The sequence below is a fragment of the Panthera pardus genome, unplaced genomic scaffold, assembly GCF_024362965.1.
Source record: "Panthera pardus isolate Hobbes unplaced genomic scaffold, ASM2436296v1 HiC_scaffold_24, whole genome shotgun sequence".
NCBI classification, from domain to species: domain Eukaryota; kingdom Metazoa; phylum Chordata; class Mammalia; order Carnivora; family Felidae; genus Panthera; species Panthera pardus.
Window position 1 is genome coordinate 9,496,281 of NW_026526810.1, and position 24,748 is coordinate 9,521,028.

Below are 24,748 nucleotides of genomic sequence, written 5' to 3' on the forward strand. Positions count from 1 at the left end.
TAAAAAATAAATAAAATAAATAAAACTGGTTTTCATCTCAGTAGTTCTTATAAAACGAACCGATACTTGGAAACAGCACAAATGCCTGAAATTAGATTAATGTTTAAAATACGTCCATTCACCTCCATAGGAAGGAATACTATGCAGCCATCAAAAGTTTAGTTATAAGAATGGCATGTAAAGTTACATGACAAACCATGTTGGAAACCAGCACACAGAATGTGCTCCCAGTTTTGTAAATATATATTTATACGCGTTTCCAGGGCATAAATAACTCCTTGGTGTCAGCAAGGAGTTATTCCCTCAGAGGCAATAGGTCTTTGTGGCTAAAAATGCAGGTCCCAGAGCCACTCTTGCTGGGGGTGGATCCCGACCGCATCGAGTCCAAGCGTGTAACACTGGAAAAGTTATTTCATTTCCCCGTGCCTCAGTTTCCTCATGTTAAAGCAAATGGTTGCTAACCGCTGCCTCTTCATAGAGAATTTGGCTGACATGCCGACAGAGCGATGGTTCCAGAGTGTGGCACCCAGTAAAATACCTGTCAATGTCATCCATCGTTATGAATGGTTATTTGTGGTAGGGTGACTGGTCATCTCAATTCTCTCATTTCTTCTTCTTTATATTTTCTACAAGCAACCGTAGGTCTCTCATAATCATGGCCACAAAATAATTTTCTAATCCGTTTCAGTCAACGAGATGAATTCAATGAAGAGATTAGGAAGAACGACTTTGTAATAATTGACACAACAGCTGCTATTTCTAGAACTAAATCAAACAAAATACAGTCAACTCTTGATTCTACACAAGGCATGTTCATTTATCTGCGGCTAATCTTGCTTTCCTGTTTTTACTGGCCTCATTAAGCATTGGATATAACATCATATGTTACAGCTCTATCTAGCGTCTGTTTACTTTCTCTCCCACAGCCAACAGCTCAGCAAGAGCCTTGTAAACCAATTCTCTTAATGATCTATCCAGTCGGGGAAGGTGCAAACCAATGATACGGGGAAGGCGGGCTCTTGGCCAGCAGCTCCACCTTGGAGAGGGGACACGGACGCGCCAGCGAGCACGGTGAGGACAGAAGGCTGAATGTGGGGCTGTGTGTCTGGAGGGGAGGGGTCTTGCACTTAGTGTGGGCTGAAGATAAGAGATTGACGAGGAACGACCGACCCCGCAATCTGCGATGAAGGTCCATGAGATCAGAACGCGTAAGTTTTTTTGTAATGTGTGGATGAAGATGTCCCATCTCTAGCTAAGTTTTCGATATCAGCTCTCCATTCCCCTCCATCAAACACATACATCCCCCGCGTTTGGCACAGACCTGGAAGCGGGATGCTGCTTCTCATTTCAGAGCCCATTTTGCCAGATTTTCAGTCTTTGTGTCATCCGTAGTCCACATTCCCCTCAAGAAGAGTTTGCCAGCAGCTTCCCTCGCTTCTCAGGTGTCCAGCTTCTGGGCATGCTTCCAGGAGTCTGCTCCTCTCTGACCACCTCTCTCTGATATAAGAGTCTGGCCATGTGTCTTGGCCAGCTGAGTCCTCTCGGGCCATCGTTGTCGTTCTAGGTGGCGTTGGGATGGGGAAGGCAGTTCAAAGCTCTGAGTGTTGGACCCACCACACTCTCCCTGGAGTCACTGCGGCCCTCCCTTTCCACCCTCTTGACTGCATGAACTATCCTCCTCCTGCAATGCTGGGCCACGGCATCACCTCTTGACAACCGGGAGTAAGAAAAAAGTCCTAAAGCGGGGGCAGGGGCTCTGGAGACAGAGAAATCTTACTGCAAAATTTTATTCTTGTGTTGGATAATTGGTCCTTCACACACACTGTTTGAACAAAGGAAAAATTAGTCAACCTCAGTTTTCTCAGCTGAAAATGGTAATGACAACAGTGTCTTCAATGCTGCTTATAATGACACGTGTGAAAGCCCCATGCCTGCCCCAGCGTAGACATTCTAGAGAGATGTGTTTTTCCTCTCCTCTCTCTCTTCATCAGCTTCTCACTGGGATGTTTCATTTGAAAGTGTGTTTGTTATTAATTATTTGGTTGCAAGTAACAGATAACCAACCAGTGGCTTCCACAAATAAGGGCTTACTTCTCCCCCACAATAAAAAGCCTAGAGGCAAGTCACTGCTGGAGAAGGCTTATCCTGTTTGGGCCAGTATCTCTCCTTTTTGCTTAGAGTTACCCTTATGGTTGCAAAATAGCTGCAGGAGTTCCAGGCATCACATCTACATCCAAGGCAAGAGGAAGAAGGGAGTGAGTGGTGGTCTTCCATAGCTGTCTCTTTTAATAGGGGGAAAAAAATGGAATACAAGGCTTTCCCAGAAACTTCCAAGAGTGGACTCTTCCTTACATTATATCGAGTAGCTCTGTGTCACATAGCCACCCACTGCATTAAAAGAGACTCGGAAATCATGTCCTTATTTTGTTTCCTCAATCTCTGAACTAAAAGAGGTCAAGAGCTGGGAATGGCTATCAGCTCCAGGCAACCTTCGGAGTCTTTCCAGAGAATCACATATTTTTAGATTAAAACCAAACAGATAGGGGCTCCTAGGTGGCTCAGTCAGTAAGCGTCAGACTTCGGCTCAGGTCATGATCTCACAGTTCATGAATTCTAGCCCCACATTGGGCTCCGTGCTGACAGCTCAGAGCCTGGAGCCTGCTTCAGGTTCTGTGTCTCCCTCTCTGTCTCTCTGCCCCTACCCTGCCCGCACTCCATCTCCCTCTCTCTCAAAAATAAATAAAACATTAAAAAACAATTTAAAAAACAATCAGTTACATGTTAAACAAAATAAAAACAAACACCTAAATAATAAACATTTTAAAACCAAATATAGATGGTTTACCACCTGCTATGTGGGATTCCATACCTTCTTGGTTTATATCAGAATTTCCCCAGGCGCCTGGGTGTCTCAGTCGGTAAAGGGTCTGACTTCAGCTCAGGTCACGAACTTGCTGTTCATGAGTTCGAACTCCAGGTCGGGTTCTGTGCTGATAGCTCAGAGCCTGAAGCCTCCTTCAGATTCTGTGGCTCCCTCTCTTTCTGTTCCTCCCCTGCTCGGGCTGTCTCTCAAAAATAAAGATTAAAAAAAATTTTTTTTAAGAAGCTCCCTAACCTGGTTGCACATTAGAACCACCTGGGGAGTTTGCACCATGTACCAACACCTGGGTCCCTCCTCAGACAAAGGAAACTTTCCGGGGATGGGGTCCGGTAATTACAGTGAAGGCTCAGGACCCCTGGGTTATCAGGAGAGCACGTAGGTGAACCACGAGAGGGCGCAAGAAGAGATCACTTGGCCCGAAGGACTCCTCCTCTGTCAAGAAGCCTGCACACCAGCTATCCAGTCTCTGGCGGCTGCCACTTACCTAGGGCATTTGAACCTACGTAAATGCACCCATCTTCCAGAACCACTCGCCGTCTTACCAAAACCTGGGGACATGGAATACACCGCGTTACTGTTTTGTACTTTTGGTAAGCTGGTAAACCAAGGGCAGAAAGGCTCGGAAACCATGCTCCCAAAAGAGCTGGGGCTTCAGTGGGGACTCCACGCGGCAGGTGTCCTCTCTTTGGTGGCTTTCTCCTCTGGCACACAGAGAGCAGCCCATCCCCTGGGCCTAGAGCTGGGCCCCGAGCCCTGGGCAGCCCACCCAGCCGTACCCTTGCATTTATCAGCTGCAGCTCGGGGCACCCCCTGCAGCCACAGCAGGGACTGGTATCTCTCCCGTGCAAACTGCCTTCATTTATGTCCTCCTCATCCCCCTTCGGAGGCAGCTAGTTTGCTAACGCTGTCCCGGGAAGCTTCCCTCTCAGTTTCTAGCTGTAGTTTTAGGTAACAGAGAGAAACTGGTGGTAATAAGCCTTGCAGAGCACCCAGCACTAATTCTAATATGCAGGCAGCTCCAAACACTTGGGGTTTATGTGAAGCCACACGGCCGGCACGGAAAGATCTCATTACCACGCGAATTAGTAAAAACAAAACAAAACACAAAAAAATTAAAAAAGCAAAAACAGACAAACAAACAACGACAACAACAAAACCCAGCCAGATATGAGGTTTACAGAAATGCCTTCCAGTGCCCGGTAAATGGCTACAGTGGATAGAGACATTGCAAAGCCATGCTGGGAACAAAGGCGGGCTCAGGCCATCCCTACCCAAAAAGTGCCGTGAATATGGGCTGGCACCCTACTTCCGTTAAGTGAAAGCTGGCAGATCGTCTCCAGGCAGCCATTTAATTGTCTGGTGCACGTGAACTGCAATTACCAACAACAAGAGCCACCCTCAGACTCTGCGGGAATGTGTTCATGGTTAATCAATTCGATTGATCACTGTTTATTAAGTAAAAACCTGCTTTCTAAACAGTGCCTCCCCAAATGGTGTATTTGTAGGCTGCTAGAAAACAGGAGACCCATTAGGGCTTTTAATTTAAATCCAAGCAGGGGGATGCAAGCGTGTCCATTAGTAAAAAATGGGGTGGAGGGATATGGACATGATGAGACCCGCCCACCCCCATCCCTTCTGGATAACAAGGCTAAAGCTGACATACTCCCATGAAGACCTCCCAATGCCCCCTTTCATTTCTCTGATCAAGAAGCCACCTGACCAAGTCAGATGAGGACTTCAGGAAGACAGCCGTCCTATAATATAGATTATGGGAATGTTTGAGCCACATCAGTGCTGTTAAATTGATCCGCTACATTCAGCACCTTGTGAACCCAGATGGGAAATCGATGGTGGGCGGGCGGGTTAGGTGCCGAGATAAGTTGGCCATAGAGTATTTCTGTTATCTCCTTACAGAGAATAATGATCTCAACCGCTTTGAGTGCTTTAAATCTAAGCAAAAAACACACCGCAAATTCAATCCAGGCCTGGGGACGACACAGAAGGGTCAGGGCAATGACACGATTGTGGTACAACCCTCGGTGGGGGCGGGGGGAGTCCTGGCCTGTCCATAGTTAAGGTCTTTCTAAACGTGGCCACCCCGGGATGTGAGGAAGTGGACCTAGGACAGCTCATCATCCCCACTGTGTGCCCGTCAGCTCTCCAGCTGCTGCAAGGGTCGGGGGCTTAGCTGAGCAGCTTGGATACAGTCCCTCCTCCCCAGCTGAGACCACCAGTGTCGAGGCACCCCTAACACTTGCAGGAGCTGAGTCTGCCCTCCAGAGAAGAAAGCCCGGCATACCCTGTGCCTCTCCTACCTGCCTCTCCTGCAAAGTCTTCATCAAACCTCAGGAAGCTACTAGAGCGAGGGACAAGCTTCCACCATTCCTGTTATTTCCCATTAAGTTTGATATTCAGCTCTTTGATGCCTGCCCAGTACAGAAACCCCAATCTCTCTGAACAAGGGCACTGCAAAGCCTCACAGATCCCATTGGTCAGAGACAAAATTCCAACGAACAGGAGCCATGAATAAAAAAGCGCAAATTTTTGCCTGCAAATACACGTGAAATTTCTGCACAGATAAATCTCCAAAGCTGTGGCTATCCAAATAGGAAATAGCATTACTCTGAGAAGGTACAAACCAAGGGAAATTGACATTTTCTAGGGATGCTGACATAAGGCTTTTGCATTTCCAACTGATAAGCCATTTTGAAGTTCAGCGACACCTGAACCGTGTCAGATGCAAATTCCATACACCGGATGCCAAGCTGGTCTTATGTATCTCCAAAAACAGAAAAGAGAAACTTCCAGATCATTCTGGACAACTGTTTCGACACAGTCTGAACTGCCTGTGGTTTTCGCCCTCCCCCCACCTCCATCTCCAGGGTTGTATAAAACCTGTCTCTAACTCAATCTCATGAAGAAATAGAAACCAAGTTACCAGTGTTTGACATCAAAGTGACAGGTAGTTTTCTCCACCTGGAAACTGAACACCAAAAATTCTGGATGGTAGAAAGGTGTCTGAGATGAGACTGCTTCGCCGGGAAATGGCAGGGCTCCAGTTGAAATATACACATCACAACATCCGCATTTCCGCAGAAAAGAAGGAAACTTTTAATAGACGCTGGGCTGCATCAAAGCAACTCGTAATTAGGTACAAATTTGACTCATGGTTCAGCAATTATACAGATTAGCTGCTCTGACCTTCCCCGGCCCCAGGGTGCTTATTTCACATATGTGGTCGCAGAGTGACCTCTAGTGTTAAGAGGGAAGGAATTTATTTTAAAGATAACCTCAAAAATTAGCGTCCTGGGAAAACTTCATAATGTAATAAGATAGAGGTGTGATCTTTCTGTTCGCTACTAAAATCACCTTTAGTTAGAGAATGTTCTAAGCCTTCTGTCATGAGAAATTTCCAAAAGGTTTGCGCAGTTCAGAGATGTTTTCACTATGTGTTGAGGTTGTGTGAAATTTTATTTTAAAAAATACGCATGCCCTTGTGTTACTGTCTGGCCTACAGACAATGTCTGATAGCAAATGACCAGAGAGGTCCCCGATGCCCACATACCGCCTCTGCCCTGTCCCCCCTCTATTACTAAGTCAAGGAGAGAATGTTGATGTTGGAGTCACCCGATGGATTAAATGACACCGTAGTTAATCCCAAATGAAGTATAGGGACCAAGAGCGTAAGAATACGGGGTGCCTCTGGGAACACCAAGGAGCAAGGGAGAGAGTGAGAAAGCAAATCTAGAATGCTGGGGGCACAGAAACTGCCAACTTCACTTGGGCCTGGTCCTGTTCACTTCCTGTTACGCTCGGATTTGTTTTAACCAGGTTTGATAAGACATGCAGGCACAGAAATGACTGTCAAGAATAAGCTTTTACTCACAGTTCCCTAGAAGCAGGAAGGTGGTACATGAGGCCACAGGGGGAAGCACAGGGGTAGACCAGAGGCACAGAGAGCAGGAGGGAAACATGGATGAGAGCCTTTCCTGTGGTTTCCACAGGAGGGACTGGGCGAGGCAGGGTAAACGGCCTTAGGATTAGCTAGTTAAAATAACTTCAGTGGGCTCTGGGGGGTAGGAGCTGTCCCTAGTTGTGTGTCCCTGGCCCTGGGGTGATTAGGGCAGGGGATTCTGGCCCAGAGCATAAAAGCAAGATGGAGGAAGTAAAGTTGGGGGACTCTGGATTCGTTGGTGAGAGGTGAGTCCTCCAGCTATCTCTAGGAACTGGCCAGTCTTGGGAGAGCCTGGCTCCCCAGATCAGTAAGTCCCCAGACCCCAAAACACCAGAAGAAAAAGACATATTTCATATAATTTCATGGAGCTCAGGAATTCTCGATCACCCGGCTCCACCAACAGGCCATCTGGTTCTGAAGAGTGGAGAGCCACTCAGATCTGCTGGGGTGGGGGGGAAGCTCCTCCCCGCAGACCCCCACCATCCCCTTATGTCCCCTTTGCTGCCTCCAAGGGACCCTGAGGTCTGCTTGCTCACTGGCCCCTGCTGGTGCACTGACCACCGCCCTTATCACCCAGCTGCTCTGCACTCTCGCTCTCTCCCAGACGTCCACGTGGGGCCTGGGCCCTGCTGGCCCTCCTCTCTGGAAGCTTCTGCCTTCCTCCTGGCCCCCGTTGATACCCTCCTCCCTCTGCTCTCTCAGAGGAGTTTATATCTGAAAAGCCCCTTTAAAAATGTCTCCCCACGGGGGGCATCTGGGTAGCTCAGTGGTTCAAGTGTCGGACTCATGATTTCGGCTCAGGTCATGATTTCACAGGGAGCCCTGCACAGGCTCTGCACTGTCAGCGTGGAGCCTGCTTGGGATTCTCTCTCCCTCTCTCTCTCTCTGCCCCTCCCCCACTCTGTGTGGTGTGTGTGTGTGTGTGTGTGTGTGTCAAAAATAAATAAATAAACTTTTTTTAAATGTTTAAAAAATGTCTCCACAACATGGCCCTCCCCACTCCCAACCAAGCAGCCCCTGGTGATTCTGATAAGAATAAGGAAGGTGCAGTCTATCTACCGATCTTTGGGGGGAGGATTTTCCTCCTTCCCCCCAGGTTTCCATCGTCTGTCTTTTCCACATGCTAATTCTCTCCTGTTAGCCTTGGCCACCCTCCATCCTTGGGTGGGGGAGGGGGGCTTTGCTTCTAGGCTGTCCCACTACATCTCCTCCAAACTCACTCCCCATATGCACACAGCTGTGTGTGTGTGTGTGTGTGTGTGTGTGTGTGAGTGTGTGTGTTGCAGGAAGGTTTTCAGAAGGAACCTTCTGTTCAAACAATTTCTCCCAGCTGTCTCTGCCACTAGCACCTTCTCTTCTTAAAAACAGTTCTACCGTAGGGATGAGATTTCCCGTCTCTATTTTCCATGACGGCAGCTAGAAATGAGGCAAGAACTGGTTTCCAGAACCCTCTTCCTAGTGGGTGTCTGGAGGGAAGCCGCAAGCTCATGGGTGGGTAGGGACTATCCTGTTTTTCCAGACAAGTCCTGACTTCAAGGATACTGACCTGTATTCCACGTAAGTGCTCTGAGACCCCCAAAGATGGTATGCCTGAGGAAATGCCATCACTTTAGACTTTAGTGGGTCATCTGTCCTCCTGTTTCTCCCAGAAAGTGTGAAGTTGCCCCCAAAGTGACGCAAGAAAACGTGTGCACCATGAGAAAGTTAAAAATGCTACAGAAGAATGCTAAAATGCTAAAAAAAAAAAAAAAAATGCTATGAGATGCCAGCCAGCTGTCTGCTTCTGTCAGGGAAAATGGGGAGTAGCCCATCCCTGTGGTGTAGGCTTAAAAATGCTGACCAGGGCACCGCCATTATTCTGTCTATAAATATAGTTGCATAAGCATTCCTTTGGGGTCTTGCTAATCGCAATAACTGAAAGCCTGCCCTCCCTCAAAAAAAAGGCACAAAAAAATTACTTCCAACTGATACAAATGTACTGGTGTGTGTCCATCAATTCTACGCAGATAGCAGAATTGTATCAAATCATACTTGTCTTACCTTCTGCTTCCCCCCTCCGCCCCCCCCACCCCCCCCAGCATTAGATCCTGAATGTATCCCCAGCTATATAAGTGACCTTTCCTTCACGGTTACCCTGGTTTACTAAGATTTTCATAAGGGTTCGTTGTTTCCTTCCATTTTTTTCCTCTCCTCCATAACGGCACTACAGCACTCCAGTGAACATCCTTGAAAAGGCTTTTTTTGGTGGGATCTTCAACTCATTCCTTAGTAATAGATTCCTAGACATGGAATTGCTGGACAAAAACGCATCAGTTTTGAGATGCCTTAGTGAGGAGGCCATGTTGGTAACACAGACATGCCCTTGAAATACACAACGGTTAACGAAGAACACCCATGGACTCTGACAGGGGGACCCAAACGACCACTTGGACCCTGTCTAGTGACCCTGAAATGGCCAACCAAGTTCCTCTGGTAATTAGAAAGCTTGCAGGCAAACCATCACTGAGACCGTTTCCTGCACAGAATCGTACTGACTTGGAAACTTCAAAACCCGAACCTCAGGAGCAAGTGTCTGCTGGGGCCATGTGAGGAGCCCGTGTGGTGTAGAATGGATGCTGACATTGTCTCCCGGTGCCAGGGTGTAGATGGTAAACTGGATTTGGTTTTGGAGAAGGGTGGAAGCATTTATAACTAAGAAGAAAAAGCCATGGCCAAAGGCACCGGGAAGTCCCCTGTCTCCTGAGCCTACCTTACACCTAGGGAATGCAAGAGGGCACTGAACACCCATCACCCACGGGGCCTTTAGAAATCCATTTTAGCACCAAATCCATTTGAGATGAGTGGTCACTTGGCCTCTACGTGAATTATCAATGCCTGTGGCCCTGAGAGGTCAAGGGTCTCACACAGCAATAAAAGAATAGTGCACACGAGAAAATGGATGATGTCCTCCTTTAATACCCTAAGGGGAGGGATGGCAGTGGGAACGCACAGCATTTTCAGCCTTGAGGCTGGGTCACAGATTAGAAAGGAGATTCAGTTAGGAGAAGGGAAAGACAAATCCAAAGCCAAGTGCCCCGCCCCTCACCCCCACCCCCCACCCCCACTACCGTGCATGGATGGAGAACACTAAGGAATCCTTGGCTGTCACGGTGGGGAGGGGAGGATCGACTTCATCCTCCACAAAACCAATCGGATGCCCCTTCTACTCCCCTATTTGCAAGTGGCAAGGGATCACTAAAGATGGGAAAGCGCAACCCTTGAAGGTGAGCTGGAAAGGGTGAAGCCGGACACCCGAGTCAGCAAGGAAGACACCCCCTGGTGTCCAGAGAACCACATGACATGGTCCCTTCTGCCTGCTGGGGAAATGTGTTCAGCTCACACGGAACCCGACAGAAAAGGCATTAAAAACAGCCTTCCCATAATCAAGGATGGGGCAAACAGGTGGCCACGGGGCTATGCAGCCACACCCCAATGTCGTTTACAATATCAAAAGCTAGGAAACAACCTATGTTGTCCAACAGAAGTCAGGTATGTACAGACCTCCCACACAGTGATGCACTAACCCACCATTTCTAAAAAATGAGAGGGAGGAAAAATACTGTTACTGAAATAATAATCCCCCAAAACACAATGGCTTAAACCAAAGAATATAAAAAGTAAAATAAACTAATTTTTAAAAATAAGACCGTGACCTGCAAATATGCTCAAGATGCCGTGTTAAGTGGGGAGAACAGATTACCAGATGGCAGAATCAGTGACGTAAAGCAAAATGTTGATGTTTCTATTTCTGCAATGAGACCACAGAAGACCCTCTCTCCTTTTAGCTCATCGCTACTTCCTAGATTGTTTTCTGTTTTGCTTATTACATAGATATGTTATTTTATATGTTAAAATTATATAATTTTATCATTTCTTTAATGAGTAAAGGAATTAAGGGTAGTTGTGTTTGCTTTGCTAGAATCCTCCCTTCAGCCCAGTGCAGAGGAGAATTCTTGGGGCCAAACCATTGGCATGATGGATGGCCTGGGTCAGAACTCAGCGCTGAAGTGACCAGTGGTAAGTAAGTAGTTAGGGGCCCGCATTTTTTTAAGTTTATTTATTTATCCTGAGAGAGAAAGATTGTGTAAGTGAGCGAGGGGCAGACAGAGGGAGAATCCCAAATAGGCTCTGCACTGTCAGCTCAGAGCTGGACACAGGGATCGAACCCATGAGCCATGAGATCATGACCTGAGTCAAAGTCGGACACTCAATCGACTGAGCCACCCAGGTGCCCCAGTGGCCTGCATTTCTCAGAGCACCTTGGCTGAAAGCAGTGCCTCCCTGAAAGCCTCACAAAAAACGGTTGTAAACTTGGAACGTTGAGCAAGCGGGAGCACAGACTCACACAAGAAGCAATCCAACCAGCGACAGCCTGCTTCAATCCAGAACAGCATGAAACCCAAGGAAAAGAATGCACAGAACCCAGGAAAAGGCATGCAGGGGAACCAGGACAAAGTCTGCTCCTCTGAGAAGAGTGTTAGCCATGTCTTTGACAGGAAGAGCCAGATGCTTCTATCGGGACCCGGCTGTATAGCATGTAAGGTCTATGGCACCTGGACACCAAATGTGTTGGATCATTGCAAATGGATCAGTAGACCTGCCTGATGTTGGCAGATGTGGCTTTGGAATCCAGAACGAGTAAAGCAGGAAAGAAGGACTCCTTACAATCTGTTGCTTCAGCAAGAATTATTTCTCTCTGGGTATATACTGTACTTTACAAAAACATTTCACTTATTTATGTTTATGTATTTTTTTAGAGAGACAGAGCACACAAGCAGGGGAGAGGGGCAGAGGGTGAGAGAGAAAGAATCTTAAGCAGGCTCTGTGCTGAGCATGGAGTCTGAAGCGGGGCTTGATCCCAGGACCTGAGCCGAAATCAAGAGTCAGATGTTGAGCCGACTGAGCCACCCAGGTGTCCCTAACAAAAACATTTTTTGTTCAGGTTCTACATAAATGCGGGGCTCATTTTACTTTTATTTTCTATTTCTGGAAAGGCATGGATCTGGCCACTGATTGTGTGTTCACATGAACAGCAGTGTGGCGAGACAGGAGTCTCCAGGGATTGGTCCTGCCTGGCACCCACACTCTTAACTGCAGGGGGCCCCCGGGGTGCTGTGGCATTGCAGCAGCTGCTTTGGAAGGTGGCAAAGCTCAACTCAGGAAGTGGTCACCAGCCCTGTAAAGTGATTACAGTAAAATAAAACAAACAGAAAAAGATTAAGACAAGGAAGGTAGGGGGAGGGGGGATCATTCCAGTGAAAACAGTCTTCCCGATTAGGTTATTCCCAACAAAATGGAAACGGATTTTTTTCAGTTATGGCCGAAACCTCCAAGAGCCTCCCAAACCACAGGGGTAAATTGATGTGGGCAAAGACTCTACTCAAAGATGCAATGACAGCCTTGACCCCTCCTGAGAGGGGTGGGGGGGCCCTTCCTAAACTGGAGGGGTTGAGAAACTTGTTCTGAGCCAGGCCTGGGGGTTAGGGCCCCCCCACCCTAATGCCTGGCTTCCCAGGAGCCACAAACAAAAATCTAAGGCTCCAGAAACAGCACCAGCTTTTCCACCCCATTCAGTGAACTTCTGACTGAGAACTGTATCACAGTTTATGAAGTGATTTCTTTTATGACTTGTGAATGGTAGGCACTTGACCTGAAGCCTTGGAGAGACTCAGATTCAAATCTCTTTATCATTCAGCTCCTTGGGTTTTGTATGTTACAACCACCCATTAACTGATTCTGTGACCTTTAGCAGACCACTTAACCTGCTTTGCGGAGTTTCTTCCTACATAATAAAATCCCTCTACATCCAGTAATGCAGAAGCCATGTGACCTAGACAATTGGTGCTCACAAGCTCTCCAAAGGAGTCCACCAAAAATGTAGACTGCATTCCCTAGAATGTCCAATTCTGCAGGTCTAGGTGAAGTGAATTTTTATCATAAGCATCCCCGGAAGTGTGGATGCAAGTGGTCAGTGAACTCATGTGAAGAAACATCAGTTTATGCCTTTTCCTCATCCAACATTCTGTGGACCAGCAGATTTGTAGACTATGGAAAAGAGAAAGTCACAGCAAGTGGTAACAGCGAATCAACAGTGTCTGCATGAACTTGAACTTTCACAGACATGATGGAAACAAATTTTGATAGTAAGTCATGACCCTGGCAAATAGTAGGTGTTCAATAACCGCTAAATAGATGAGTCTTCCTTTTTTAAAAAATATCTTTTGTTTTTATAAATTTCCACATTCCCCTGCTCTAAAATACTAAATTATTTATCATCGTCAAAAGCAAGCTGAGGGGAGATTACCCGGGTCTGAGCAAACTGAACTGGGATTTTCATACTCAACTGCCCTCAAAGAGAATTTTGGCACAACCCCAATGACCCAACCCAAAGCTGCAATTTTCCGTCTCACAGGAGACAAAATTGACCAGAAACCCACAGCCACACACCTGCCATAAGTGGGACTGAAGTTGAAGTTACATGGACTTTACATCCCATGAAAAGTTTTTTTTTTCCCTGTCATTATCAATGACATTGGGGTTACCACAGAGAATGCCACAAAACAGGATTCAAAAGAACAATGGGTGCATCGAGGGGAGTCCTTTGCTCTCCAGGCATTCCTAGCATCTGACCTTGCTAGAACCCTCGTAGCCAGGAGGAAGGTGGGGAAGATGGGGCCGAGGGTCCTCGTTCCCATCCCTGGTGTTACTGCTGTGTGGAAATAAATAAAGTTTGACCAAATGAGAAGAGGCGAAGGCATTTCAGGGCCTGTTGTGGCAGGTGAATCAGCCAGCATCACTTGCATCTTGGCAGGGAAACAAGGGAAGGCTTCGTGTGTGCCCTGAATGTGGAGGCTGTTCATGGGGAAGCTGGAGGCAGCTAACCAGAAGGGGGTATCCTATGTCACTGGTTAGGGGAGCACACTTAGCTTTCTCTGGTTGGTCCTAAACTGGAAGCAGGGCTAATCAAGTCCTAGTTATATGGCACCTGTTGTCCTGGATTGTTACTGGGCATCTCAGTATGGCTTCCTGCAAGTCTGGCTGATAGGAGGCTGGCTTCCCCTGAAGGTTATTCTAGATAAAGGATTGGTTTCCCAGGGCAGGATGCTACCTGTTGTGTGTCAGAGTTCTAGTTTCACATAGGGTCTAGCCATTGTCCATTTGTACATTCAGTTGCTCAGCTACACAGAACGATCAGATCTGTAGTGAAGGCACCTGGATAAAGTCCCTGGAGAGGGGGTGGCCACCCCTCAACTCTGCTCTGCAAACTACACCTGTCACTGTGGGCAGGAACTAAGACACAATTTACAGCTGGGAGAAAACAGGGGTCTGCTCCCCACTGCCTCATCTCAGAGATGAAATTTCTGGTTACCAGCTGAGGTGGCCATGCAGGACTAGAACCCCAGTCTCCTCACTTCCAACTCAGTGCTCCCCAGATCCCTAGGCGGAGGCCTTGATTCTGAGGAGAAGCGCCATTGTTTGACATGAGGCTGTGTGGTTTATCTTTGAGTTTACAAAGGTGCTTCTCGTGTTCTGGAGGGCAAGCTAGCACGTATTGCCATTATAAATCATGAATCACTCCAGTCTCCCATTTCCTCCTCTGGAAAGTTACAGGGCTGGATGAATATGTTTCTAAGTAATTTTCCAGGCTAACCTACTGTAGTTCTATGATCTAAATGTGTCTACTGTGAGGGCTTCAGAGGAGATTCCTTCTGTCAGGAACAGCTAAAGGAGTTGCCAATGGGACTAAGACATTCTACTCAGAATCCCTCGACTCATCGGATAGCTGCCCATTCCAAAAGGAGGCTATGAAAATACAACCCTCACTGGCCCTCCACTCCTGAAGCAACTTCCAGAAAACAGAGCAATTTAATATGTCCCTCCTAACAGCCCACGTCTGTGGTCATGCAAAGACGAAAGCTTTCCCAACAAGAGCAAACACAGGTGATGTCAGAATAAGAGTAAAATTAAAAATAATAATAATAAAGGGCATCTCTAAATATCACATAAATCTTCGACTCTGCTTCTTCATCTATTTGCTTCTAAAAATGAATATAGTTGACCTAGTATCCTGTTCCATCAGTTCAGATAGTTGAGAAAAAAGAAGGCATGTGTCTTTCAAGAGATTATCTGTGGCATTTTATCCAGTTCCAGGGCTGTGGATTCTACTAACAAATGTTCACTGTGCACAAACTGAGACCAGCCCACAGTTACACGACCACCCAGAGCAAGAAGTCAATATATATATAACTTGTTCATGTTATTGTAAGTTGGAATCCAGAAATGTTCTTTTCATATTTGAGATGGCAACAGGAAATAAACCCCATTTATGGCTTTAGGCAAATGTTCTGTTCATCTTGGACTTTATATCTTCTTATTCTTTAGGTTCTTGTTTCCTTCTCCCGTTTAGTTTTTACTTCAACCCCATTTAGATCCCACTGTTACCCTATCCTTTCAAAAAAAAAAAAATCTTTCCCAAAAAATGGTTGCTAGAATACAGAATACAAGCATTACAATCTAAAATAAGCCACACACACCAAAATGTAACAAGTGGCCATGTGGACAAATCTAAGTAAGCATTGATTGATATATAATGGTAATAATGATGATGATCATGGTGATGTGGTAGCTAATGTGGGGATCTAAAACAATAAGGAATTAAATCCTGGAAAATAGAACGTGGAAGATGGGAGAAATGTGAAAGAAACATTCTAAGATCTTTGTACTCTTCAGGAGAAGAGAAGCAATGATTATTCCCTTTAGACTTAAGTCAAATGGGCATAGTACAAATTTAAGGGTAGGGAAAAAAATAGAATATATAGCTTCAAAACAAGTAAATGAGGAAAAACAATTTTTAAAAATACTCAGCCTCTAACAGAAAACAAAAAGATGTGTACAACAAAGCATGATAAATAGATAACAAAAAGAATGTGGTAGAAATACATCTGAACACATTCACACTAAATGTAAATGGATTAAACTCTCCAGTTAAGGATCAATTTTTTTTCCAAACTGGAATTTTTAATTCAACTGTAAGTAAAGTAATTTACTAGATTTACATATAATCACAGTAAAAATTTTCAGAAATACAACGTTCAGTGAAAAAAGAAAATTGAAAAAAGTAGAGTGTATCACCCAATTGTGTACAATTTTCACTGCATCTTAAATACCATACTGATAGATTGTTTCTGGAGGGCAATTTGATGGTGAGAGTGGGGACAGGTGTGAATTTCACTTGTACCTATAAAGTTGTATTTCTTTTATAAAAAATTCTAAAGCAAACTCTGCAGTAAAATATTGAAAGAGTTAAATCTAAATAAGGGGGCTCAGGGGTATCTGCTATGTTCTACATTTTACAGTATGCTTAAAATATTTCATGATTTAAAAAAGAAAAATCAATTCAATAACTGAATAAAACAAAACAATATATATATCACAATCCCAATTTTGTTTTTCCAAACGTTTTTATGTTAAGAAACAATAAGATATAATCCTAATACTTTTCTGTATTTTCCCAACTTCCTACAAGGACAATGTTTTTATATATACAAAATGCTAATTTTGGAATAATAAAACATTTCCTAAACAGAACAAATTTTTAAACACAATTTTTTTTTCAGAGAAAGGCCCTTTATACATAAAAATAACCATAGGAAGCAATTTATTTACTCCTTAAAGAACAGCCCCTTTTCTGATGGCACCTTAGCCTAATACCTTTCCTGGCCAGCAGGTGGCAGTGATGCAATAGTCATTTTAAGTCAGGAATTTAAAATCCAGACATCATTCCTAATGTGAAATAGTCTTTAGATCACATCTGATTTTTGTACCAAAGTTCTATTTGACTTATATGTGCTATCCCCACCTACATTCATTTCTATTTATTCACTAAGGATCTGTGTTCCAAAGCTTTGACTCTCCCCACTCCAATAACAGAAGCAATTCTCTGAAGAAGCAAGAAAGTTACAAAGCCAGAGGTAATGAATGGGGGAACTCAGTCCAGCTGGTTCCATTGGTCCAATGAAATGTTTTATTGTTATTCTACATAAACCTGACCCAAAATAATGCCATAGTTTTCAATTCAACATTTACCAGCTCGCTGAAAAAAAAAAAAAGAAAGAAACCAAATCCAAAAATTAGTCCTATGAAGAATTCTCTGCGCCATCCGAATGTCACCTCTATATGGCATGAAGTGCCAGATCAAGAACTTTATGGAGAGTTAAGTTTATCTAGTGTGTGTCAGACACGGAGACATCTCAGGCTACACATGTGTCTTGTGAACATTGCTAACGCAGATCCAACAGTAGCAAACCTAACTTGAAGAAATAGCATGTTCATGTCAACCCAGAAACCAGCAGCCAAACTGGTGATTCTTTGCTCTCCCTGACGAGCTTCCCGAGTGTGTGAGCAGGGTGCTTCCTGGGAGAATCTGTCCATCCTCCTAGTGTCTGCCCAGAGAACTCTCACTTCCTGCCTGCCTAGACTCATAAAAAGTCCACGTAGAGATCTCTGAGCCCTGGGACCCAAGACAGAACTCACTGAGTTTCTTCAAAAGAAGGAAACATTTTTGTTCTTATCATTCTTTCTCTATCTCTTTTCTTTTATATCCCATTAGCCACTTCCAAGCTCCCTTGGGATCTCTATTTCCCACAACCCTCCAGGACTTCTCCCTATGGTAGTTTCCCATCCATGGAACAAAGACAGCAGAATTGCAACCATTCAAGCTATTTTGAGCATGGTCGGAGTATGGGAGAGGCCAGTTACAGAAGCTGTTCATCACCGATGAGCTGCAAGGCTGGGCAAGTGGGCTCCTGATCTCAAAGTCCTCAGGCAATGTCAATGTACCCCACATCCAACCTCCTGCCCTTGGATTCTGTATTCACCCTTGTCGCTACCCTATGAGGCAGGTACTATAAGTATGCCTTACCTGACTCTCACTAGTAGAATATTTGTTGGAAATCTCTACAAAAAGCTTTACCCCATATTCACTATTTGATGTTCCTGCACCTGATGAGAGAACGCACAGAGCTGCTCTGGGACCGAATCAAACTCACTCACTGATTTCATCTCAACGTTGTTTAAATAAATGCAATTTGCCCTGCTGCTATCAGCTTCCTACATTACCAAGTGAAAAATGCATGCCAAGAAGTGGAAAATCCCCAAGAAGCCTAGAGAAGCACGTACATGCGACAAAAACGCGGAAGTGGAAGAAACAGACACCTGAAAACATGGCCGTGTACAAGTTCGCAACGACTTGATGGCTTTTCTAGGCACAGGGAAATAAACAAAATTATAAAAGTATGGTTAGTTGTGGAAAGCTTCACAGTGTTACTCGGGAAAGCATAATATTTTTTTTTTTAAAAACTGAAAAAATACCCCATGAGGGGCTTGATGGCCACTATGCGATGCCACTGAACTCCCTGTGGAAATAACAGAAGGGGCTAATCACCTTCAAAGACCAGAAGAAGGAGAGAGAAAATTCAGTGCAGAAGTAGAGTTCCACACCAAGGTCTGGATGGTTGAAAAGATTTCAGAAAGACTGAAATATGAACGAATGGATATTTTCAAGAGCACAAGCGTGACAGCTACTGCCGCCAGTGAGGCTGTGACATCCTCCCCTGAGAACAGCAGAAAACCCTGAAGGAAGGTGATTTGCTGCAAAACAAATTTTTTGTGTTGATGAAACTAGGTGTTTTTCTTTTTTTTTAACAGATGCCATCTTTTATGTGCATTGCAGAAGGCAAGAAAATGTACCAGGACATAAAGCCTCTAAGGAGAGGCTAACACTGACTTGGGGAAGAAACTCAGATCAGAGGACTCCTCCAATGACTCTGGTGCCCCTGAGAGCTATATTGAAGAGAATGAATGAACATGTTGCTGGTTGTGTGGCATTTGAATCACACGTCCTGTAGCAATGATTACATTAGAAGCTTTTGGTCACCATCCGTTTAAGATTATATGAAGAATTGGGGCAACTGGGTGGCTCAGTCAGTTAAGCGTCTGACTTCGGCTCAGGTCATGATCTTGTTGTTTGTGAGTTCAAGCCCCACATCAGGGTTTGTGCGGACAGCTCAGAGCCTGGAGCCTGCTTCAGATTCTGTGTCTCCCTCTCTCTCTGCCCCTCCCCCGCTCATGCTCTGTCTCTCTCTCTCTCTCTCTCTCTCTCTCTCTCTCGAGTAAATAAACACTAAAAAAAAATTTTTAAGATTAGATGAAGAATGGGGGCGCCTGGGTGGCACAGTCGGTTAAGCGTCCGACTTCAGCCAGGTCACGATCTCGCGGTCCGTGAGTTCGAGCCCCGCGTCAGGCTCCGGGCTGATGGCTCGGAGCCTGGAGCCTGTTTCCGATTCTGTGTCTCCCTCTCTCTCTGCCCCTCCCCCGTTCATGCTCTGTCTCTCTCTGTCCCAAAAATAAATAAAAAACGTTGAAAAAAAAAATTAAAAAAGATTAGATGAAGAATGAAATTTTTCAGTCAACACTCTTTTATTGATAGAAGACACTCCTTCTAGTGCTGTAGATGACAAAGATAATGTCCAAGCCACTCACACAGCCAATGGGCCAAAGAGTTGTATCTTCAAGACATCTCACAGACAACAGTGACCCAGACTCTCCATACCTTCTCTCACCTCCAAATCATACTCACCTTCAATCTGTATGTCTTACATGTAGAGTCTTAGGACTCATTTTTTAAACTGTTTTGTTTATTTCACGTGTTTTTATGTGTTTTTAGCATATTACTTCATTTATATTGGCGTATACATGTGATGAAACATAGAAAGAAAATAATCCCTGTAACTACTATACACACAAACATACCCACCAATGAGTTAGCTAAGTGATTAAAAAATGAGATAATGTTTTAAATATTTCTATGTTAACCAGAAATCTTTCCTGGATTGTTGTGAAGGGTTTGAGTTTTAGTGATATGGGGGCAATCAGGTGAGATCCTAGGATGAGCTAGAAATGTACCCATTTTCTCCCTATTTTAAATTTTTTTTTAATTTTTTTTAACGTTTATTTATTTTTGAGACAGAGAGAGACAAAGCATGAATGGGGGAGGGTCAGAGAGAGGGAGACACAGAATCTGAAACAGGCTCCAGGCTCTGAGCTGTCAGCACAGAGCCTGACGCGGGGCTCGAACTCACGGACCGCGAGATCATGACCTGGGCCGAAGTCGGCCGCTTAACTGACTGAGCCACCCAGGCGCCCCTTAAAATTTTTTTTAACGTTTATTCATTTTTTGATAGAGAGAGACAGAGCGTGAGTGGGGGAGGGGCAGAGAGAGAGGGAGACACAGAATCCGAAGCAGGGTCCAGGCTCCAAACTGACAGCACAGAGCCCAACGCAGGGCTCGAACTCACGGACCGTGAGATCATGACCTAAGCCGAAGTCGGACGCCCAACCTAGTGAGCCACCCAGGCACCCCTCTCCCTATTTTAAATAATAGGATATAGGTTTCTCTTCTGTGAATATTCAGTCTTACATGACTTCAGGGACAAATTTGTTTTGAAGAATGAAGGCTACTTGCATTTTTATCCTCTTTTTGTAGCGGAGGAAACTAAAGCACAGAGCATTTGAGCAACTTGTCCAAGGTCACCCAGAGCAAATGGTAGAGCCAGGAACTAAACCACACTCAGCTGTTTTAGTAGCCCAAGCTACTATCACTGTACCAGACTTGATCTCCCATAACAGGGAAATATCTGTCAGAGTAGCAAACAAAACAAAACAAAACAAACAAACAAACAAACAATCAGAGCAATGGCTCATCCCTCAAGAATCACCAGGTCAGAAGGATAGGTACATCCAGTTTAAAATCAGTAGTTGTAGGGCACCTGGCCAGCTCAGTCAGGTGAGTGTCCAACTCTCGATTTCGGTTCAAGTCGTGATCTCACAGTCCGCGAGTTGAAGCTCCACATTGGGCTCTGTGCTAACCGTACAAAGCCTGCTTGAGATTCAGTCTCTCTCTCCCTCTCTCTCTCTCTCTAAATAAATAAATAAACTTAAAAAAAATAAAGTAAAATAAAAATTTTCAGTTATTGAAAAACCCAAGTAACAAGCAAATACATTAGAGGGCGTAATTTGCTTTATAACAGCTTCCTTTGCAGGGGCCAGCAGGGACTTTTTTAGTTATTATCGTTATTCACAAAGGAATTTATTGTAAATTCCTCGTATCGCTAGTTTCCCTGGTTTGTCGAAAGAGTAGGTCAGTTGGTAAATAGCACCATAATTTACCACACTCTAACTACACAAAGGTAGAAGTTTAGGTGAAAGTCATAGCTATAAAAAAATAAATAAATACGCCCTATCAGGAGTTATCCAGAAAGTCCAAACTTCAGAGAATGTCTCAGAGTCAACAAAATGGGCTCCACCCTTACCTTGCAAATCAAAAGGAGACAGCATTCATCACTAAGAGACTACAGAGTTCAATGAAAAATAAATAAATAAAACACGCACTGGATGCCTTACTTTTAGTACATCATTGGAAAAAAGATCGGGTTACTTTACATTTTCTGCTTGACACGGTCATTGACACGTCTTCTCCAGAGTCAATGGATCCATTGGGCCCAGCAGCCACAGTGCCCAGGGTCCATAATCCTTCTGAGAGCCATGAAAATAGTTCAATTTCTTTTGAAAACAGAAGGGAAAACAAATGCAAACTTTTAAGTGGAAGAAAAAGTTTTAATATAGAATATTAATAATGTCATCTCTATACCAACATATAGTAAAATATGACCTTCCTTCCTCCCTCCCTTTCTTTCTTTCTTTCTTTCGTGGAAAAGGGGCCCATGAAGGTAAAAGTGCCTGGAGCCCATGGAAGTCACACTGGGGGTCCCTACTCTCCTGCTCACATCATCTTCTCCATGTCCCAAGCAGTTTCGGTCAGTCTCCATCTTGCTGTTCTGGACCGGAGGAAACGACAAAGGAAGGGAGTCGCCGCTACTGAATGCTGCCCACGTGCCGGGCACGGTGGCTGGTGTCTATAGTCAGCATCCTGTGTGTGCGGACAGGTGATTCTCCAAGAAGATGCGTCCTATGGGCCAGGCTGCAAGCTGACCACCCATCGAAGGAAAAGTTAGTCCTGGAAGCATAACATCTATGAGTGGGAAATAGTTATATATTCTTTTAATCTTTTTAAGTTTATTCATTTATCCCGAGAGTGGGAGAGAGAGAGAAAGAACATGTGCGAGCAGGGGGAGAGGCAGAGAGAGAGGGGAGAGGGAACCCCAAGCAGACTCCGTGTGCTGTCAGCACAGAGACCCCATGGGGCTCGAACCCACAAACCATGAGATCACGACCTGAGCCAAAATCAAGAGTCAGATGCTCAACCGACTGAGCCACCCGGGCGCCCCCATGGGAAATGGTTATATGGATGGATTCCTTGATATGGGTGTAAATCAAGGTCCACCCAGATGCCCAGTCAAGTGCTCAGGGACCCTCCCCCGATCACAGCTGGCCATTGCACAATCAAACCTTTGTGCGCAGGGCAAGCAGCATGGACAAAAGAAAGCTGGGGAGCCTCGCCAGAAACTATTCGAGTCGCACAGATGTCCCCTCTTGTCACCCAGTTTTACTTTCTACTTGAAGAGAAACAGGCCGGCGCTGCCCCTCATTGCTTTTTCTGCCTGTCGATACCCACCCTGACTTGAGGCTCCGCGTCTACAATGTCACAGTCCGCCGACTCGGCATTGAGCCCCAGGTCCCCACGTGCGTGTCAGCTGCACAAGAAGCATCATTCTGCCACTGACCCCCACCCATCGGCGGGTCCGCTGTGTGTGTCACCAGCCAAATCAATCCCGTGCTGCTCCGCACAGTATGAAACCAAGACTAATAAATCATTCGCTCGCTCTCAGCCCACAGATGGTTAAGTGTGGTTCAATGCAGGTAATTATAAAAAAAAAATGAGTTTGGGAACAAAAAATCAAAACATGGGAGTATGTGTCTAATAGAAAAGGGCTTCAGAGAGGTTTGGGAGTTCTAATGACTTCGAGAAGCAGGTGAAAGGTCCCGAGCCTGACAGTAGCTGGGCAGCCTGACTGACAGAATCGATCCCCTCTTCCTCCACGGCGTGGCCAGGCCCTGGATCTGCTCGCCTCCGGGCCCCCCCTCCCCCGTGCCAGCCAGCCAGGCGGGGACTGGAGTGTCCCCTCCCGCCTTAATGTGTTTGCAGAAAAGAGCCCCCACCAGCCCATCAATTACCAAGACTGTCAGCCCCGAGCAGGTGTTGGGACAGCGACAGGGTTCGGTAAAAGCCTTAGGGGCTAAGTTGAAAGGTTCCAACTAGACACGTTAAATCACTCTACCTCCTGTACTCTATTATCCTCCTCTTCAAAACAAAAACACAAACAAAAACAAAACAAAACAAAAATGCATTTTTGCTTTCCCTTTGAGTTCCCCAAGAATGTTACGGTTTGTGCAAAAAAAAAAAAAAATAGTGTAGATGACAGGTCTTTATTATTTCGGCTGTCCTTCACTATTGTGAGGTGTCCTCCCCTAAGCTCTGAGCCCCCTCTCTGTCTCCAAGCATGAACAGTTTAGTCGATGCTTGGGTCCTTCCACGGTCTCATAATGAGACCATCCTCTCCTTGGAGACTTCGAGAATACTCCAGCTCACAGGGAGAGAGAACAAATCATGCTCCCTCTCCGATTCCCTCAGATCATTCTGTGTGTTTACTGCAGAAGGAGATTTTTCTGGCTGTCCCTAGGAGCTAAAATTTTCACATTAGTTATCAAAAATCTCTTACCCATTTTCTGGTAGAAAGTGGAGTTATAACCAAGCTGAATTCAACCATGGTTTTTTGGGCCCCTTCGCCATCCAATGCCTCCGACAAACACTGTTCGCGGAGGTGACTGTATACTCTCCAGAGGCATATAAATATCCCTGATGCCCAAAACAGCTCTTATGTACATTAATCCAGTCAGCCAATGAAGTGCTTACAAATAATGCCATCGATTGTTGGACAGAATGGATCCATTACTGTATTATTCAATAACCATTTTTTTAATTTTAAAATTATACATTTGAGGTACACAACATGGCAATTTCATATACATATTAGTGAAATTATTGCTACCATCAAGCCAATTAACATCTCCGTCACATAGTTACCGTTCCCTTTTTTTTTCCCTTTTTCTGTGGTGAAAGGACCTGAAATACACTCTCAGCAAATTTCCAGTATGAAAAACGAGCATGATTGATGATAATCATCATGCTGTACATTAGATCTCCAGACTTATTCATCCTACAATAAATTGACCAAGATCTCCCCATTTCCCCTACCTTCTTGCCCCTGGTAACCACTGTTCAACTCTGCTTCTCCAGAACTCTTAGTTGAGCATCTGCTTTGTGCTAGACAATGCGAGAGGCGCTCAGAATACTGGGATGAAAACCTTCCGGCCCCACCTAACTTCACCGAAATCACAACCAAAGTTTCACATCTACGTCAACAACTTGGGAAAATTTTTTTTAAGCACAGCAAGAAAAATGGAATTCATGTAAACAGACGAAAGTCATCTCAGAAGAACAGGACTAGAAAAAAGTACATTTTCACCCCAGGTAAAAGAAAACAAAAATCCTATAAGTTCATGGGCTAGAATGTATCTTGAGCTGCAAAAGATGTCAAGTGGGATAGCTTTTGAAGTCTGCCGAAGCCTACAAATTCTATTGAAAGGCATGAAAGCAAAGGTTAAGTACTTGAGTTTCAGAAGATACACAGTCAGTGCCTTGGAACAGATCCCAGGAGAATGCTGTGGTCATCACGAGCCAGTGGATGAGCGTACAAGTGCAGGCAATGGCATGAATTTGCCTCACATTTTAGACACTGATGAAAAAAGCACTCTATTCTACTCCTATATTCAGTGATCTACATTCCTTGTACCTA